The 20175-nt window shown below is 37.0% G+C and overlaps 2 long non-coding RNA genes across 2 annotated transcripts; one reads left to right on the plus strand and one right to left on the minus strand.

Moving 5' to 3' along the window:
• Positions 1-691: 691 nt before the first annotated feature.
• Positions 692-19820, plus strand: LOC118705251. Its single transcript, XR_004983649.2, has 3 exons — positions 692-703; positions 7051-7055; positions 19514-19820. It is a non-coding gene; the product is annotated as an uncharacterized LOC118705251 (long non-coding RNA).
• LOC118705290 lies at positions 3317-4227 on the minus strand. Its single transcript, XR_004983657.1, has 3 exons — positions 4114-4227; positions 3948-3949; positions 3317-3328 (listed from the first exon to the last, which is right to left on the minus strand). It is a non-coding gene; the product is annotated as an uncharacterized LOC118705290 (long non-coding RNA).
• Positions 19821-20175: the final 355 nt, after the last annotated feature.

Consider the following 20175-nt stretch of genomic DNA (forward strand, 5'->3'; position numbering starts at 1 on the left):
GGCTATTATAGGTGTTGGATTTAATATGGTACCCTGTTTCCCCGAAAATAAGAGAGTGTCTTATATTAATTTTTGCTCCCAAAGATGTGCTAGGTCTTATTTTCAGGGGATGTCTTATTTTTCCATGAAGAAGAATACGGTACACATTTATTGTTAAATGAAAATAAAGGAAATTTATTACCTGTATACGGTATGGTAGTACTGTAGTTGTCAACACAAACCAGACAAACTGTGAATCCTACAGTATCAAGAATTTACTCATTTATTCAATGTCAATCATGTCATCATCTTCTGGAACATCATCATAACAATCTAATTCCTGAATTTCCTGGTGAATTTCTTGTGACTCCATTTCTGTCAAAATCAGTGGACCAAATCTCTCATGTTTAGCCTAGGGGGTGCCTTATTTTCGGGGGGATGCCTGATATTTCACTCAGAAGGAAACCTGTAAGTAGGTCTTATTTTCAGAGGATGTCTTATTTTCTGGGAAACACGGTAGGTAGCCAAGGAAGCAAGAATCAAAGAATGACTCTGAGATTCTGAGTGACAGTATATGTTGATTCTATTAACCAATATAGAAAATACAATAGTGTAGACAAGACTGTTCCAAAATCTGAGAGTCAATGTGCAAAATAATAACTTTATAACTAAATATATGCTAAATGTAACATTTCCTGGACCAAAGTTGGTATGTAAAGATAAAGTCAAGCGATATATATTTATAATGTTTTTGTTTTTTGTGAGAAAAACAAGATATATCTGCTATAGTTCTGTTTTTGTTTTGTTTTTTAATTTATTATCTTAAGTTTTACATATGTCTCCTTTTCCCCAATTGACTCCCCAACTATTCCCACCCTGGATAAGGCCCCACAGCCCAGGTGTCTGTGTTCATTGGTTATGCTAATATGTATACATACAAGTCCTTTGGTTGCTCTCTAAACCAACCTCTCCTGCCATTTGTCTCTAGATCTATTTTTTTTCATCAAAGTATATTGATCATTATATCCCACATATGAGTGAGATCATGTGATATTTATCTTTCTCTGATTGGCTTATTGTGCTTAGCATAATGCTCTATAGTTCCATCATGCTATTGCAAATGGTAGCAGTTTCTTCTTTTTTTACAGCAGCATAATATTCCATTGTAGAGATGTTCCACAGTTTTCTAATCTACTCATTGTAAATTGTGCTGCTATGAATACAGGGATGCATATATCCTTTCTAATTGTTGTTTCTGGTTTCTTGAAATAATTCTAGAAGTGGGATTACAGGGTCAAATGGGAGTTCCATATTTAACTTTTTGAGGAAACTCCATACTGTTCTCCACAGTGACTGCAACAGTCTGCATCCCCACCAGCAGTGCACGGGGGTTTCTTTTTCTCCACATCCTTACCAGCACTTGTTGTTTGTTAATTTATTGATGATATCCATTCTGAAAGGTGTGAAATGTTATCTCATTGTTTTGATTTGCATCTCTCAAATGATTAGGGATTGAGGATATTTTCACATGTTTCTCAGCCTTTTGTAGGTCTACTTAGGTCCTTTGTCCATTTTTTTATTGGGTTATCTTTCTTTTTTTAAGTTGTATGAGTTCTCTGTAAATTTTGAATATTAAACCCTTATCTGAAATAGTTTTGGCAAAGATGTTCTCCCATGCAATGGGCTTTCTTGTTGTTTTGCTGATAGTTTCTTTTGCTGTGCAGAAGCTTTTTATTTTGATGTAGTCTCATTTGTTTATTTTCTCCTTGGTCTCCATTGCTCTAGGAACTGCATTGGTAAAGATATTGCTGGACATATATCTGCTGTTTATGGAGTCTTGTAGGATTTTTATGGTTTCCAATCTTACATTTAAGTCCTTTAGCCATTTTGAGTTTGTTTTTGTGTACAGTGTAAGTTGGTGATCTAGTTTCATTTTTTTTTTTTTTGTGCATATATCTGACCAAATTTTCCAGCACCATTTATTGAAGGGACTGTCTTGACTCCATTGTATGCCCTTGCCTCCTTATTAATTAAGCATAATGGATTAGAGCAATTTCTGGGTTCTCTGTTCTGTTTCATTATTTTATATGTCTGTTTTTGTGCCAATATCAGGCAGTTTTGATAACCATGGCTTGGTAATATAGTTTGATATCTGGTAAAGTTGTCCCTCCAACTTTGTTTTTCTTTCTCAGGATTGCTATGGCTATTGGGAATCTCTTTTTATTCTAGTTGAATTTTTGTAGAGTTTTTTCTAGATCTTTGAAATATGCCATTGGTATTTTATTGGAGATTGCATTGAATCTGTAGATTGCTTTGGGTAATATGGGCATTTTAATTATGTTAATTCTACCAATTCATGAACCTGGTATATTCTTCCATTTGTTTATGTTTTTCTATATCTCTTTTTTCAATGTCCTGTAGTTTTCTAAGTATAGGTCTTTTACCTCCTTAGTTAAGTTTATTCCTGGGTATCTTAATTTTTCTGGTGCAATGGTAAATGGGATTGTTTTTTTCATTCCTATTTCATGAGTTCATTATTGCTATATAAAAAGGCCATAGATTTCTGGATGTTAACTTTGTATCCTGCTACATTGCCAAATTTATTTATTAGGTTTAGTTTTTTTATGAAGTCTTTGGGGTTTTCTATGTACAGTATCATGTCATCTGTGAATAAGGACAGTCTTAATCTTCTTTTCCAATTTGGATGGCTTTTATTTCTTCTTATTGTTTGATCGCTATGGCTAGCACTTCCAGTATTATATTAAACAGAAGTAGTGAAAGTGGGCATCCCTGTCTTATTTTCATTTTTAGAGAAAATGAGTTTATTTTTTGCCCATTGAATATGATGCTAGCTGTAGGTTTGTCATATAAGGCTTTTATTATATTGAGGTATGATCCCTCAATTCCCACTTTACTGAGAATTTTTATCAAGAAAGGATTTGGGATTTTGTCAAATGCTTTTTCTGCATGAATTGATATGATTATGAGATTTTTGTCTCTCAATTTGTTTATGTGATGTATCACATTTATTGATTTGCAGATATTGTACCATCCTTGCATCCCCAGAATAAATACCACTTAGTTATGGTGTATATATCTCTAATGTAATGCTGGATCTGATTTGCTAGAATTGTGTTGAGGATTTTAACATCTATGTTCATTAAGGATATTGGCCTGTAGTTCTCTTTTTTATTGTGGTGTCTTTATCTGGTTTTGGAATTAGGGTAATGCTGGCTTCATATAAAGAGCTTGGTATATTTGGAGGCTGGGGTTAGAGAAAGCTAAGGAGACCAAGAGATGAACATTTCAAAAAGAAAAGTTTCTAGTTTCCATTCAATCATGAAAGCAACTTAAAAGTCATCATTTCATTTAATAATAAGTGAAAAGCTGAACAAATTGAAAATCAGTGATTCTTCTTTTATCTACCAGAGAAATGCAGTCACAGAGTAAACCACTACCTCCAAACAGGCAGATAGAGAGAATCACACTCACTTAAACAGAAACCAATGAACAGAAATCAATGTGGGAACAAATACTGGGATCAGATAATTCTATTATGCAATTAATGAGTTGCTGGAGGCAATGTGGACAAGCCTGAGACATAAAATCTCCAGGGGACTCAGCTATTGGGAAGCCCTCACACTTTTGTGAATTTTACTTTTAAGAACTCTAACAGCTTTTTAAAATGAAGAGCAGAGAAAAATGTCCTTGTGCTTACACAGAAGATGGAAGAAAGTAACCATTTTTTAAAAATATGACAGGATAGTCTCTTCAAAAGGTCTTCCTTTGAAGAAAATATTTAATCAGTATGAGAGAAGGGAAATACTAAATAATAGCCCTCTCTAGTCATCCTCTCTCACTTAAAGAAGTGGAAAAATAAAACAAAAACTGATAAATACCTGTGAAATTCACAGCCACAGGTGTGCAGCCTCACTAAAAGACTAAGTCCTAATCATGGGCCAATAGACTGCTTTCTTCTCCCAACAACTTGCCGCATTATTAAAGGTCTGCTTAGTATAGTTCCTTTCATATTATGTTGCCTTTTCAACAAAAAAAATATCATGCATATGGTAAGAGGCAAAATATACAGTTTGAAGATATAGAGTAAGCACCCAAACCAGACCCCATTATGACTGGGAAACCGCCTATTGTCTTCACTAGCAGAGCAGTGTGGACAAGGAGCCTGGAATGCTGGTGACCCTTGAGCCCTGGCAAAGGTCAGAGCAATGCTCCCACTGTTTAATGGAGATAATGGGAAATTATAATCAGACCACAAATTTAAGTCAACTATGGTTAGTGTGCTAAGGACTCTAAATGGAAAAGAAGGCAACATGTAAGAACAAATAGGTTCTATAAGAAGAGAGATTGAAATTCTAAGAAAGAATAAAATATAGATTATAGAAATAAAAACACACACACTTATTTGGAAATGAAGAATACCTTTGGTGGGTTCATCAATAGAATAGACACATCTGATGAAAAAATATCTTAGCTTGAGTATATGTCAGTAGAAACTTCAAAAACTGGAAAGCAAAGAGGAAAAAAAAGAGACTGAAAAAAAAGAACACAATTCCCAAGAACTGTGGGTAAACTATAAAAGATGTAACATAAGCAAAATGTGAATACGAGAGAAGATATACATATGATAAATAAGTGTATTAAAGATGCTCAAAATCATATATCAATAAGAAATTGAAAATTAAAATAACAATAAAACTATTGTACGGCTATTAGAATGACTGAAATTTTTGCATTAATGACTTATTAGAGGAGGTCAGGGAAAAGACTACTAAGAAAAAGCTATGCTGCCATCAAATAGATGCTTCGATCAGGCAGGGAGAGCTGATAGAGCTTAGGAAGAGGAGAGAGGGCCTCTCAGCAGCTACTCCCTGATAAGAAATACACATCTCTAAGGAAGAGTAGTCCCCAGCTTTCATCTAACAGTGCTTATGTAACTTCACATGATTCTCTTATCCCTGAGAAATTCCTTCTCTGAGACCTTTGACTTTCCATCCATATCCATTCCCTTCTTTCTGTGGAAGTGTAGTCTTTTCAAGGAATCGAAAGAATTCTGGGGTCTCAGAGAGGTTTAGTGATGAGATTCATCTGGTGGAAAGAGAAGGCTGCCCCTGTTCTGCCATTCCCCATCCTTCTGAATGTTTAATTTATTTCAATAGTTTTATCTATTGCCTTAAAGCCCTTCATATCACTTCTCTTACTAAATTATTTTCTATACAAATTGGAGATGAAGTATTTTTTCTTAAGTATTTACCCTTTTCATGAAGTGGCTGTGAAGAGTGCTTAATACTCCTTGTTTCTGCCTCATTTCTCTCACCCCATGGAGTCTGCAACTGTGTGAGGGTAAATATTGTGGCAATGCAGCAATAAGGAGTTATTGTTTTTAACCAATAGAAGGACTACATATCTCATTCCTGCTCTGTGAGTATGGGGGTGTTTGCTGAGGAACTGAGAGGGAGAGTGGGGAGTGAGGTGGAGTCTAGGATAGGGAGGAAAGGAAGAGAGCCAGCAGTAGTGGCTGACCTGGGCAGGTAGCATAACTTCCTGAGGGTGTGTGTAGTCTGATTAAATATGAGACAAATAAGTTTTGAAATCCATGGCAAAACAACAGTGCTGTTCCTGTAAGCCAATGTGTTAGTGTTTTAGAAAAATTACAATGCTCAAAACATTTATCAATTAGTAGATACATTGCAAACATCATTTAGTGATCTGAGGAACACAGAGCATTAGTGAGTAGCCAGTTACCTAATTTTGAGGAATAATTAAGCATTGTAAACTGGCTTCAGAGAAAATAACAAACTTCTCAGACTGCTTCGTGGTTCTAAATCTTTAATTGGACATTGAAATTCAGTTTTACTTTCCTTGGATTTAAGCTGAATTTTATCTTCAAGAAATAACTGGAAAGCTATTCTTATTCATTTCCTGCTTTGAATAACTGTATCACGTTTTAATCAGGAAAATGAAAAGGGGAGGAAAAGAATGAAGTATTGAGGTCAAATAAAAGACTGCACTAAAATAATCTCCTAAAATGAAACAAAATATGCTAAAATGAGTTAGACTGTGCTGAAAAATTAAGCACGGAGGAAAATCAATGCAAGAGTTTCTTTACTATGTTCTTAAAATATGCAAATTGCTTCTCAGTCTCTGGGTATGAAAATGGGCAAGCATTGTGGCTTTCTAGCTAAAACTCTAAGAATAATGTATTTTTATAACAATATCTTGTTATAATATTGCTATACCATAGTAGGTTTTCTATTTACTATTTGACATTAAACATAAAGCTTATTTTTGCATGAAATAGGGAATGCTATTAAGAAAAAAATATGAAAAGCAAGTGTTGGTTGCATGAACTCAGAAAGTTCCTACTGTTTGTGTAACTGATCTGGGTTACCTTTCTTAGAAAAACAAGGCTGTCTTATTGAAACTGAATAAGAACATTTCTTGGCCATAACAAAAGGGTACACTGCTGAGTAAATTAAATGGAACTAAGAAAAGATGAAGATACCAATGTTTTAAAAGCAAAAGAAAAATGGATAAGTAAACAGAAGCAAACAGAGTAATGCTGATGAAATTGAAATTTACATCTCCTACACTTGCCATTTTCATCAAATTTCAAAATGGGTCATCATTTCAGAGTCTGTAATCATGCCATTAAGGGTATTTGACTGCTTATGAGAAAAAATTATCTTATCTCAGGGAACTGCCATCATCTATTCTTCAAAAATAGTCCATCACATTTTTAAAAATAATGTATTACTTGTGATATGTCTTTATAAAGAATAAAAATTAACAAGATAGGATTATGAGCAAGTTTTCTCCAACAGTTTTACTTTATGATTGCCTAAGAAGAAAGAAAACCAAAAACAGTACCATTAGCTTCACAGAAAGAAAGAACTTCCATTTTTTAATCCAAATTGGCTACTGCCACAAACATTACTGCTTCAACAAAAGGATCTCTCTGGTCTCTGGTTTTGCCTTGGTTGCTATCAGATAATCTTTCAGTATTTGGTATAATGTCTACTTTCAGTAAATGTCTTTCTCTATCTCCCATAGAGAATGTAAGAATCAGTAATTCTTCTCAGTTCTCAACCCCATGAGTTAAATTTCTGAAATTTACAATCCCCCAAGTACTATGTAAACTCACTGAAACAGCTTCCTATGGCTTACTAATTCTACTGTTATAGTACTCAAATCCTTTCGTTTGCCAAAATAAACAATCCCAATACAATCATAAATGCTAAAAATTTCATAAACATATTAAAAGTACCACCTGTAGTATAAATGTGATTTTCTACATTCAGTTAGACTTGTCTGGTGTTATTTATCCCCAGGGTATCTCTGAACTTATTTTTTAATTCACTCTTGAGAGCAGTGGCCCATAACTGCATTCTAATTGCTTAGAATATTCTACTGATATATCTCTGATTGTGTGTATCCAAATTTTATTAACATTGATGATTGTGCTCTTCTTATATCTGTTAAACACAATAGATTACAAAAAAATATGGACTGTATTTATGTACAGAATTTGGGATATAGTGATTTTTCATAGTGAAGCTTTGGGAGTCTTTAGGGCTCCTACTATCTCAGGGAGAACACTGGGTTCACATAAATTTATATTCTTTTTCACATGCCTTTAGCAATGTCTGACTACATGGTGTTCAATATCTCAAATGCCTATAAAACAAGGATTCTAAGAATTATGATTTCCACCCATTGGAAGATATTCTACCTCCCTGGGTTTCATTCATTAACAAATGTTTATTGAAAGCCACTAATGTTTTAGGCATTGTTTCAGCTTCAGGACTATGAACAAATAAAGCATCTCATTCCTCATGGATATTACATTTTAGATGGGGAGAGAGATGATAGTAAATAAATTAACATGCTAACAGTATCAGGTAATGATGAATGTTATGAAAAAGTATGGTAAACAGCTATACAGTGACTATGAAAAGGGCTATTTTAGATGAGTGATCAGGAAAAGCTTCTCAAAGAATGTGGCATTTGAGTAGAGACACCAGTTTGTGCTTCAATTGAATTGTGAATCTTCCTGGAACCATTTGCTAAATTCTATAGCTCTTATTTGTCTTTCTGATAGTCTTGAACTATGTTAAAGACATTATAGTGAACACAAACCCTATATCCAAATAGGGCTCTATCAAACAATTTATTAAGACTTCCTTTCTGTTCCTGAGATATTACCATATTTGCAGTATTTGTGGGTGAATTGTGAGGTCAACATTGAGTTTCATGACAGTAATGAATATAATCCTACCTAATAAAAGAGAAATATGCAAATTGACTGCACCTTTGCTATGCCCACAAGCCCCGACCACCAACCAATCAGGGTGAGTATGCAAATTAACCCAACCAAGATGGAGATTAATTTGCATATCCAAGCCAGAGTGAAGACTGAAGATGCATAGAAAGAAGCCAAGTGCTGCAGAAAAGCAAGCAAGTGGGGCAGGGAAGAAGGAAGGGAAGCAGGTGGGCTGGGAAGAAAGGAGGAAAGAAGGCAGGGCAGCGATCGCAGCAGGAAGCCCTATTGCAGAAATCTTCCTGCAAGGGGCATCTAGTAGTATATAATGATCATGATGATAATTATGATGATGATCTATACTATACTAATAATAAAGGAATATGCAGATTGTCCAGGACACCATCACAGTAACAGGCTGCTTCATAAGGTGACCAGGCCGGCAGGGGGGTTAAAGAGGAATGACCAAATGACCAAACAGCAAGCTGTGTGGGGCAACCAGGCCAGCGGGAGGAGGGAGGCACAGTTAGTGGCAATTAGGCTAGTGGGGGGAGGCAGCTAGGGCAACCAGGCTGACACGGGGGATAGTTGGGAATGACCAGCCCAGCAGGGGGCAGTTAGGGGCCATCAGGCAGGCAGGCAGGTGAGTAGTTAGGAACTAGTGGTCTGGATTGTGAGAGGGATGTCTGACTGCTGGTTTAGGCCCAATCCCTAAGATCACGCCTAAACTGGCAGTTGGACATACCCGAGGGGTCCCAGATTGGAAGAGGTGCAGACTGGGTTGTGGGAACCCTCCCTCTGCCCCTGTGTAAGAATTTCAAGTCCTGGGCTTCTAGTATATATATATATAAAAAGTCATCCTTAAGATAAAGTTTTAAAACCTATTATAAGCACACAATTTTCTCTTGTTTGAGATACTTTACTAGGCCCCCAAATTTCATATATTTTCCTACTATCTTTTATATAAAAGTAAATATTAATGATTTCTTTGGAGTTTGTCACATATAAAAGTAAATATTAATGATTTCTTTGGAGTTTGTCACTTGTTCATTTTAACAGAATAATGCTAGACCACTACACAGTAACAGCTTATGACACATATAACGGATAATTTTAAGAGCGGATCATTTGAGTACAAATTTATTTCTTTTTAATGAATATATATTTTCCTGCTGGTTCCTTGGAAAGTAGCATTTATATTGCAACTGTTCTTGGGTATGGATAGTGTAATGACAGTTTCAGTTGCAAAGAAAAAATTGCCAGTAGACTCTAGAGGCCAACTGTACTTGTACATTTCAAGTTTCCTGTGAAGTCTTTGGCAAAGTAATAAGGAGAATCTTAATGTTGGGGAACCAAAGATAAATATACCCCAAATGCTTTTATCTGTTACCTCTTTATAATCGTTGAACTCTGTTTGATTTACCATTTGATTTGGTTATTTTCTGACCATGATTATTGATTCCTCATCTTGACATTTTGTTTTACCTTTTCCCATGACTTTTCATGATATTTAAATAACTCCAACTAATCAATAGCTTTTTACCTTTTAATTATGGGGATTTTATTGAATAATTAACTGGTCTCTTTCATAGAAGCAATAAAATTAAATCTAAATTTGGTCATTCATTATTTGTTATTACATGTATTATTTATTAACTGATCTTTAAAAGCATTAATTGTCCAAGTGTTATAGATCTCAAATATTTTAACCATAAATATTTGGCTTATTCATCAGAAGAAATATAATCCTTTAAAGGATATTTTCTAGAATAACTCTTTGGACAAAAGATAGTTGATATTATAATTTATTAATGTTAATTCAGTAGTTACTTGGCTGAGAACTTTGGTGAATATGAGTACAGTCTTTTTCAGGAAAGCTTGAGCTAAAAATCTAGAATGGTCAAGTTATGGTTTATAAGCTAAGTGGGATTTTTACAAAAGGTATCTATATACTGTATTTTGTGAAGGTAACTTATTTAACCATTTTAGTTATGCCATAAACTACACTTTATTAAGTGTTACTATAGATACATAAACTTAATTATGCTTAAAGAAAATAATAAACAATAGAAGAGTTTTCAATAAGAATTTAGTTTGGAGCCATTAAATGAAAACATGGAAAATTATATGTCATGGATTGCTGCCAGTTAATTAGTGGGTAAAAAAACAACTCAGAAGAAGTTTGGCAAACAACCTGAAATTTAAGTAAAAATTATCAAGGAGTCAAAGAGTAATAGAATTGTGAATACTCTGAGTTTAAAAAGAGCCTACCTTGAAGTACATGAAATAAACAATTCCTTAATGTTTATTTCCTTAAAATGTCTACTAAGTGGTAATCTATTATTGAACACATACAAGCAACTTATTGCCACACTTCTATCTTTTATATTTCTATTAAAAAGTTATTGTAAAAAATCAAACCTACTGAAGTTCTTCCTAGTGTTATCCTTAAGGGGTTAAAGAAACCTGTCTTATCAGAATAAACATATCAACAGCCCACTCTTTGAAGATAGCAATGAACATTCTGGGGCCAAATGAAGCTACCATTCCTCCTTCATTTTAATGGAATCTAGAAACCCATTCTATTCATGTGCCTAGAATGACATCAGCTTTTGTGAGTGGACAGTATACACTTGACACAAAGTGAATTCAGAGGCTATTATAACCTCAAAATCAGTTGGAACAATATTGTTGAGTCATGTATCCCTATTAAATTTTTTTAGAATCTAATTCTGATATCTAATCTAATTCAGTTTTTCATTTATCTCTCAATCCGTCTCTCAATTACATTACATATGTAAATGAGTAAAAAATATGCTTATAATTTGGTTCAAAACATTGAAAAGAAGAGGTAAAAGACCTATATATTTGACACTTAGAAACTGCCATATTTATATTGACTTTTCAAATTAGAGTCATTTGATACAGTCACTTAACTAGTTCATAATTTACCTCATTATGGTAGGATTTAGCTATTTCTATATTTTGGTCAGAAACCTATCATTGAAATATAGTTAATGTTAATTGCTATCTAGATATCATGCCTATTTCAAATGGCATAACTTTGAATTTAATACAGTAGATATTTGATTCTGTGTACTTCACTTTAACGTACTTTGAATTTATCTGATTTATATGTCATATGTAAAAATAAATGCCCTGTTCATTTTAAAATGCTTTTAATCAAGATTTGATTATATTTAAGTTAGCAGATTATTTTGTTGCTATTGTTGTTATTAGTCCATTGTTTTTTTTTTTAAACAAATTTTAGTGGATAGGCCCTATGCCAGGAAAAACAGTGAAGTAATTTCTCCAACATAAATAAATATTACATACCTATAACTATAGTCTACAAATTCAAATCCAAGTGTCACTATTCATAAATGATATTAATTTTAATTATACAAACATGTCTACATATATAAAAACAGATAAACTAATTTGTCAAATTTTTAGCATATACATTCAGAACAACTACTTTATTATATAAGGACTTTCAACGTTAACAGGCACCCCTTCTCCAAAATTAGTCCATTATATTGAGGTTTCTTCTGTAATACCATCAAAGAAAGATATAGGATAGTTCACTTTTTATTTCCTTTTCCCATCCATCAACAATCCAGTCAATCACTGAGTATAGCTGATTTTCTTCTAAACATATTGATTTAATCTTTTCCCTTTTCATGCTCCCACTAGCATATTTCACATCAACTGATGGCCCCATAACCAGAGGTGGATCTATGTTTGAGGAGATCTGAAGTTTATACATTTTTTTTAAAAGTCCTGTTTAAGAAAAATAATACAAAATTACAAAAATAAAATTGTATATTGTAAGTGACCTGTGGAAGGGAAGAAGCTTGAGGCTTAACTTCACAGTAAAGATGCCTCTGCCCTTCACTGATTGACTAGGGTTTGGAGTAGAGTGATAACAAGACTCCCATGTAGGCGATACACACTCCCATGGCACCTACATTCTAACCTCAGGAAATAATTTTTCTGCATTAAGACCAGCAGTAGCCAAAACTGGTTTGGCTCAGTGGATAGAGCGTTGGCCTGCGGACTGAAAGGTCCCAGGTTCAGTTCCGGTCAGGGGCATGTACCTTTGTTGCAGGCACATCCCCAGGCAGCTGGTCAATGATTTTCTCATCGATGTTTCTAACTTTCTATTCCTCTCTCTTCCTCTCTGTAAGAAATCAATAAAACATATTTTAAAAAAAGACAAAACATCTATCACACAGAACCACAGGAAAGCTGGCTGAGTGGAAGTTCTATAAATAGAAGGAAAGAGAAAAGAGCATTCAGGGCATAAGTGCTGAAAAGCTAAGGTACAGGGGCGAGCACGATATGGGCTGGCAGCAGATCCCGGCTGGCAGCAGGCATTGCTTTCTTCAACCACATAAAAGTAGTAACTTAAGTGTGTAAAAATAGAGAAAGGGAGAAGTTGTGTAGTGTGGCTGCTGGCAGAGCTGGAGGTAGATGTGAAGTGGGGTCTAAGGGAGAAAAGCTCCCAATTTCTCTGAAATCCAGTTTCTGGGGAGACAAGGGGGACCCAAACTCCTATGGGGAAAAGCTGGACTCTCTGCTATTGGCTTGCTAACAGAGCTGCACACAGGAATAATTGCTTGCTAAGCTGGGGCAAGGGACATGGGGACACAGTCGGAAGCACTGGGACAGTTGGCTGGCAGCCATCGCTGTTTGCCATGCCCTAGCCTGGTGATGCCCTGAGACCTGCCCCACACAACCTACAAACACACCCAAGCCCCAAACAGCAGCTTTTGCATATGAATGGCCTTCCCAATCCAAGCTTAACCTAGCAAACTTGCAACCTGATTCAGACAGCTCCAAAGCCTCCAAGCCCCAAGCAGGGAGGAGAGGGCTATGGTTCTCACTGTAGTTCCTGCAGGGTGGCCTCAGACAATAGCTGACCTGCACCTCATTGGAGTCCAGGAGCCAGTGTACCTAGTGGTCAGTGTGAGACATCAGATTTCAACTCCTCACATCCATAAGTGACACATTTGGGAGGCAGACTCAGTGAGCACCAAAGCCCCACTGAAACAAGGCCTGCACCATAAGCATATCTCTAGTGCAGCAGTTCTTCCATTATAGACACAGCAGGTCCTCACAGTCCATTGGCCTGGAGGTCAATTCCTTCCAGTGTACCAACAATCAAGGCTTAACTATACCAAGACTTTGCACTCAGCCCACAAAGAGGTGTACCAAGAGTGTCCACCTCAGGTGATTGGGGAGGCTGAGCTACTGGCCCCTATAGATCACCTACTATACAAAGCCACTCCATTAACACAGGGAAGCAGCCAAAATGTGGAGAAAAAGAAACATGTCATGAATGAAAGAAATGGAGGAAAGCAATCTACTGGACTGCAGAGTTCAAAACCACATTTATGAGGTTACTTAAGAATCTTCTAAAAACTGCTGAGAAACTTGAAGAGACCTTCAAGGACCTTAATGAGAATGCCAAAAAAAAAAAAAAAAAAAAAAAAAAAAAAAAAAAAAAGAAAAGAAAAGAAAAAGGACCAGTCAGAATTTAAGCATACACTGTCTGAAATAAAGAATATACAGAAACTCAAGTGTAGATCAATGTTCCCCAAGAATCAAACCAAAGATCTGAAATATGAGGAAACAAAAAACCACCGGAAAAACAAAAAGAAAAAAGAATTCAAAAATATGAAGATAGTGTAAGGAGCCTGTGGGACAAGTTTAAGCATACCAACATCTGAATTTTTGTGGTGCCAGAAGAAAAGAGAGGGCAAAAATATTGAAAACCTATTAGAAGAAATAATGACAGAAAACTTTCCCTACCTGGTGAATGAAATAGATTTACAAGTTCAAGAAGTGCACAGAACCCCAAACAAGAGGAATCCAAAAAGGACCACACCAAGACACATCATAATTAAAATGCCAAGGGCAAAAGACAAAGAAAGAATCTTGAAAGCAGCAAGAGAAAAACAGTTAGTTACTTACAAGGGAGTACCCATATGACTGTCAGCTGATTTCTCAACAGAAACTGTGCAGGCCAGAAGGGAAGAAATATTCAAAGTAATGAACAGCAAGAACCTACAAACAAGATTACTCTACCCAGCAAAGCTATCTTTCAGAATGGAAGATCAGATAAAGAGCTTCATAGACAAGAAAAAGCTAAAGAAGTTCATCACCACCAAACCAGGATTACATGAAATGCTGAAGGGTATTCTTTAAGAAGAGGAAGAAGAAGAAAAAGGTAAAGATAAAAATTATGAACAACAAATACATATATTTCAACAAGTGAGTCTAAAAATCAAGTGAATAAAAAGTCTGAAGAACAGAATGGACTGGTGAATATAATACAATAGAATCAGGTTTTTGTTTTTCTTTTTCTGCCCTGGAGCTACTGGTAGCAGATTGCTCCTCTCAAGAAAAAAAAAAATAATAATAACCATTTTTCTTTGTGGGCATATGACCAAATGCTTCTGGCTGCTGTTTTTCCAAGTCTCTTCATAATGTTTCCCACCCCAATCTTTTCTTAGGCTCTGGTCTGCTGGCTCCAGACTCCTCCATGGCCAGCAGCTTTGATGTCTTTTGAGGCTGGATGTTACTTCAGCAGTGGGTGTCAGCTCTGGTGCTCAGGGCTGTTGGAGCTCAGGCTGGGTTTCACGCCTCTATCATTTGAGGGAACAGACCCTCCCTTACCTAGCCCAGCACTCTCTCCTCTCTCAGTCTGCTGCCCCTGGGAGCTGGGTCAGCTCCTCTCACAACCTCACCCTTCCTACTCATCTTAAGGTGTTTTCTGACCTTCCTTGATATAAGTTTCCTCCTCAACTAGACCTCAGTTGGTAATTCCAGGTGAATTTTGTCTAATTTACTTGTATTTCCAGTCTGGCCCTGGTACGAGGTGCACAACAGGTCTGACTATTCAGCTTTCATTTTTTTTAATTCCCACATTTGTCATTTTTTCCTCGAGTGATGTTTCAGGCTTAATTTGCCCTACGACCCACTAGTTTGTCTTTCTGGCAGTCCAGGTTATTGGTGCAGCTCTCCTCCAACACCATATTCCAAATGAATCGTTTTTTTTTCTATCAATCTCCTTTACTGTCCAGCATTTGCATTCTTACATAGTAATTAAGAATGCTAAAGTGTGAATAATCTTAGACTTGGTCTCTAATGACACTTCTTTACCCTTGGTGCTCTTTCCTAATCCTTCCATTTTGGGCATGCCATTGTCATCGCAAAGGGAGGGAGAAATGACTAAAGCACACTATGGCTCTTAAAGCTTCTGCTTTGCCATTGTGTATGCCACTTCTGCTTGCATTGCATTGGACAAATAGTCACATGCTGGAAACCAAATCTTTTTCAGCTGGGAAAGAGATGTTGACAGGAAGCCAGGAAGGCTGGTCAACAACCTCAATTGCTTTAAACCTTTAGTTGAGATTATGTTAAGTTGAAGCAGCTGTTAAGCCTCAATAAAAGGGGATGGCAGGGCCAGAGCAGTCGTAGTTCTCCCACTAGAGTTGGACTACCGCCTGGCCCCCCAAGTCGCCAAATTAAATTTATTTAAGTCTCTTCATTTGTGTGCGGCCCTTCTCCAGAAGCTGAACCCTGAATTGGAACTCTTTCTACGCCGGCTGGGAAAGAGACTCCAATATCTGGCGCCTTCAACGCGGGACTTCTGGAGGAGAAGGTATTTTTCGCCTAGAGCGAAGGAGGAAAAATACACCGAGAAAAGGTGTGGAAAATTCACCAGAAAAAGGTGAGGGAAAATTCACCAGAAAAAGGTGAGGGAAAATTCACCAGAAAAAGGTGAGGGAAGATTCACCAGAAAAAAGGTGAGGGAAATTCACCGCACTCAAAGCCCACGACCAGCTGCAGCGTCGCGAACTGTAAGCAGGGTGGGAACGTCTCTTTTCAGCCAGGCTAATGGGGAAGAATTCGGTTATAAAAATATAGAATACAACCCTTTGTTTCCTGAAGAAGGTACATTAGATCTTGAGTGTTTAGCAAAAGGTGGTAAAAAAAAAAATTTTTTTTTGAAGAAAAGGGGCTTAGCAGCAGGAAACAAGGCACCTCAGAAAAACTGTTTTTCCATGGGGAACGCAGTATTTAGATTATTAGAGCCTTTTAGAGAGGCTGAGGAGGAAGCTCCTCACCTGCTTCCTTCTGCTCCTCCCAGAGAAGAGCAGGAAGAAAACTTGAAGGAATGGCCTTTATGGCCCCCTTCACCTCCATGTCCTAATCCTGGAACATTTAATTCACCACCAATAGAATCTTCTATACAGAGAGCCATCAGAAAAGGAATGAAGGACATGTCTGTGGAAGAAAGGCTTGCTTTTCCTGTTGAACAAGTAGCTGACCCACAGGTCCAAAATCAGATAATAAGATACCATGAAAAATTTGACTTTAAAATGATAAAGGCTTTGCGAGAAAGTGTTGTTCAAAATGGTCCAACAGCTCCTTTTACAAGAGAAATTGTGAATAGTATTTCTGACGCATTCTTAGCTCCTTATGATTGGTATTCTCTGGCTCGTGCAGCTCTGGATGGAGGAGATGATTTACTATGGAAAGGAGAATTTTTGGAAAAATGTCAAGAGCAAGCCCGCGCAAACGGAGGGCCAAATGCTCAAATAACTTATGAAATGCTGGCAGGACTAGGACAGTATATGGATGTACAAAATCAGCTACATTATGTGCAACAGGCATATGAGCAAATTAGACTTTGTGGTAGAAAAGCCTGGTATGCTTTACCAACAAAAGGAGATCCACAGGGATCTTTTACTAAATGTATGCAAGGACCTTTAGAGCCATTTTCTGATTTTGTGGCTCGTCTCACTCTAGCAGTGAAACGACAGATTCAACATGAGGCAGCAGGAGATATTTTAATTCAACAATTAGCTTATGAAAATGCCAATGCTGATTGTAAAAAATGCCTGATGCCTTTGAGAAAAAATAGTACCATTACAGAAATGATCCAAGCATGTCAGAATGTAGGATCAAGCGCTTTTCAAGCGAATTTACTTGCTGCTGCAGTAACAAGTGGAAATAAGAGGTGTTATAAATGTGGAAAAGGAGGACATTTTCAGAAGGAATGTAGGCAGCCGAGAAGGCTTGGGAGAGGCATAAACACTCGGCCTCCAGATTTAGTCTCTCGGTGTCCTAGATGTCAGAAAGGGAACCACTGGGCCAGTCAGTGTAGATCAAAATTTCATCAAAACGGGCAGCCTCTAGATCAAGATAGAGGGCATGGTCAATTACCGGGAAACGGCCAGAGGGGCGACCCCCAGCCCCGTCATCAATAGGGGAAATCTGCCCTGCAAGGCCCACAGTGGATCTCCTCATCCGAGCAACCCCAGGAAGCCCAAGCCTGGATCTTAACAGCACTATTGTGGTCACTTTGACCCCTGACATGGCTCGGCAAGCTATTCCTACAGGAATTTGGGGACCTGTACCACCGGGAACTTTAGGATTAATCTTAGGGAGGAGTGGAAACACTCTAAAAGGACTAACTGTCCTGCCTAGAGTCATTGATTCAGACTATGAAGGAGAAGTTAAAGTTATATTAGAATGTAATCATGTTATGCAAATTACTGTAGGACAAAGAATTGCTCAGATATTACTTCGACCTTATGTTCAGCAAGGTGAGGCTTTAAATAGGAAAAGAGGAATGCAAGGATTGGCAAGTTCAGACATCTATTGGATACATGAAATTAGCAAAAACCGTCCTATGATTAATTTAAGGATAGAGGAAAAACAATTTAAGGGTCTAGTGGACACTGGAGCTGATGTAAGTGTTATCAGCAAAGAGTTCTGGCCTCCAAGTTGGTCCACGGTAGAAGCTATGGGCTCAGTTAAGGGGGTAGGAATTCCTAATGACACACAACGTAGTGCAGCAGTGTTAAGGTGGCAAGATGAGGAAGGACAGACAGGATGGTTTCAGCCCTACGTCATCTCTGGAATTGCAGTCAACTTATGGGGCCGAGATATTTTAGAAGATTTACAAGCATGTATTGTTACTGGCAAAGGAAAGAAGCTCATAACTCAAATAGGATATCAACCTTTTTAGGAGTGGTCACTGCTCAGCCTCCTCACCCTCATGCTGATCCTATACAATGGAAAGATGATAGACCTGTATGGGTGGATCAGTGGCCATTATCCAAGGAGAAATTAAGTAAAATTCATGAATTAATACAAGAACAAATAGAGGCTGGCCACATAGAACCTTCCAATAGTCCCTGGAATACGCCTATATTTACAATCCCTAAAAAGGCGACAGGAAAATGGCGATTGTTACATGATCTTAGAGCTGTTAATGCTACTATGCATACCATGGGAGCCTTACAACCTGGACTTCCAGCGCCTTCACAAATCCCTTTAAATTGGTCCCTCATAGTAGTAGATCTTAAGGATTGTTTTTTCACAATTCCCTTGGCACCTCAAGATAAAAAGAGATTTGCATTTTCAGTGCCATCTATTAATAATATAGAGCCTATGAAGAGATATCAATGGAAAGTTTTACCTCAAGGAATGGCCAATAGCCCTACTTTGTGTCAAAAATATGTGGCTCAAGCTGTTCAGCCTTTAAGGGACAAATATTCCCAATGTTACATTATTCATTACATGGATGACTTGCTCTTAGCAAGCCCATGGGAGGAACAGACCTTGGCCATGTTCTCCCAATTAGAAGAGGAGCTCCCTAAATGGGGCTTAAGAATTGCTCCAGAGAAGATACAAAAAGAAATACCTTTCCAATATCTGGGAACCATAATTGAAAACCAAAGCATTAGGCCTCAGAAGGTGGAGATAAGAAAAGATTGTCTTAAAACTTTAAATGACTTTCAGAAATTATTAGGAGACATTAACTGGTTAAGACCTTATCTGAAGATCTCTACAGGAGAAATGACAAATTTATTTAGTTTACTCAGAGGTGATTCTAATCTTTCTTCTCCCCGAACTTTAACTGATGAAGCTAGGAATGAATTGCTAAGGGTTGAGCAGGCAATTTCCTCAGCTCAAGTAGCACGGGTACAGCCCGAATTGCCTTTATTGGGACAAATTAACCCTACTGAAATAGTTCCACTGGAGTCATCTTTCAAAATAAAAATTCTCCTGCCATTATTGAATAGATCCACCTAGGACATCAATCCTCTAAAACTGCAGTTACATATGTAGAATTATTAGCCCAATTATTATTTCAAATTAGGAAACGTTGTAAACAGCTTAGAGGGGAAGAGCCCCAGTGTATCTACCTCCCCCTCACTGGGAAGCAATTAGAAATGTTATTTCAGACTGATATAAATTGGCAAATTGGGTTAAGTGGATATTCAGGGGAACTTAGCTGTCATCTTTTAAAAGATAAATTATTACAATTTTTATATAATACCTCCATCATTATACCAAAAAATACTAGGCAGGAACCTATTCCTGGAGCTTTAACTGTTTTTACTGATGAATCATCAAATGGGAAAGCTGCCTATCATACAATAGATTCAGACCGAGTCATACTGACCAGTCATACTTCTGTACAAAGAATTGAACTAGAAGCTATTAAGGCTGCATTGCAGGATTTCCAAGAACCTCTTAATATTGTCTCTAATTCCTTTTATGCTGCAAACTTACTGAATAGAATTGAAACTGCCAGATTGAAATGGCTTAGTAACCAAAGTTTATCTTTACTATTCAAACAAGTTCAGCAGATTGTACAACAGAGACAATATCCTTTTTATATCACTCATATTAGGGCTCATAGTGTCTTACCTGGTCCTTTAACAAAAGGAAATGCACAGGCTGATCAACTGGTTGCTTTATTGAAAGAAGCTTTAGAATCTCATCAGCTTTTACATCAGCCTGCCAAAATGTTGTCTAAACAATTCTCAATCACTCGACAACAGGCAAAACAGATTATTAAAGAGTGTCCAACTTGCATGTTACATCTA

This window comes from Pipistrellus kuhlii, unplaced genomic scaffold, assembly GCF_014108245.1.
Source record: "Pipistrellus kuhlii isolate mPipKuh1 unplaced genomic scaffold, mPipKuh1.p scaffold_m20_p_1, whole genome shotgun sequence".
In the NCBI taxonomy this organism is placed as follows: domain Eukaryota; kingdom Metazoa; phylum Chordata; class Mammalia; order Chiroptera; family Vespertilionidae; genus Pipistrellus; species Pipistrellus kuhlii.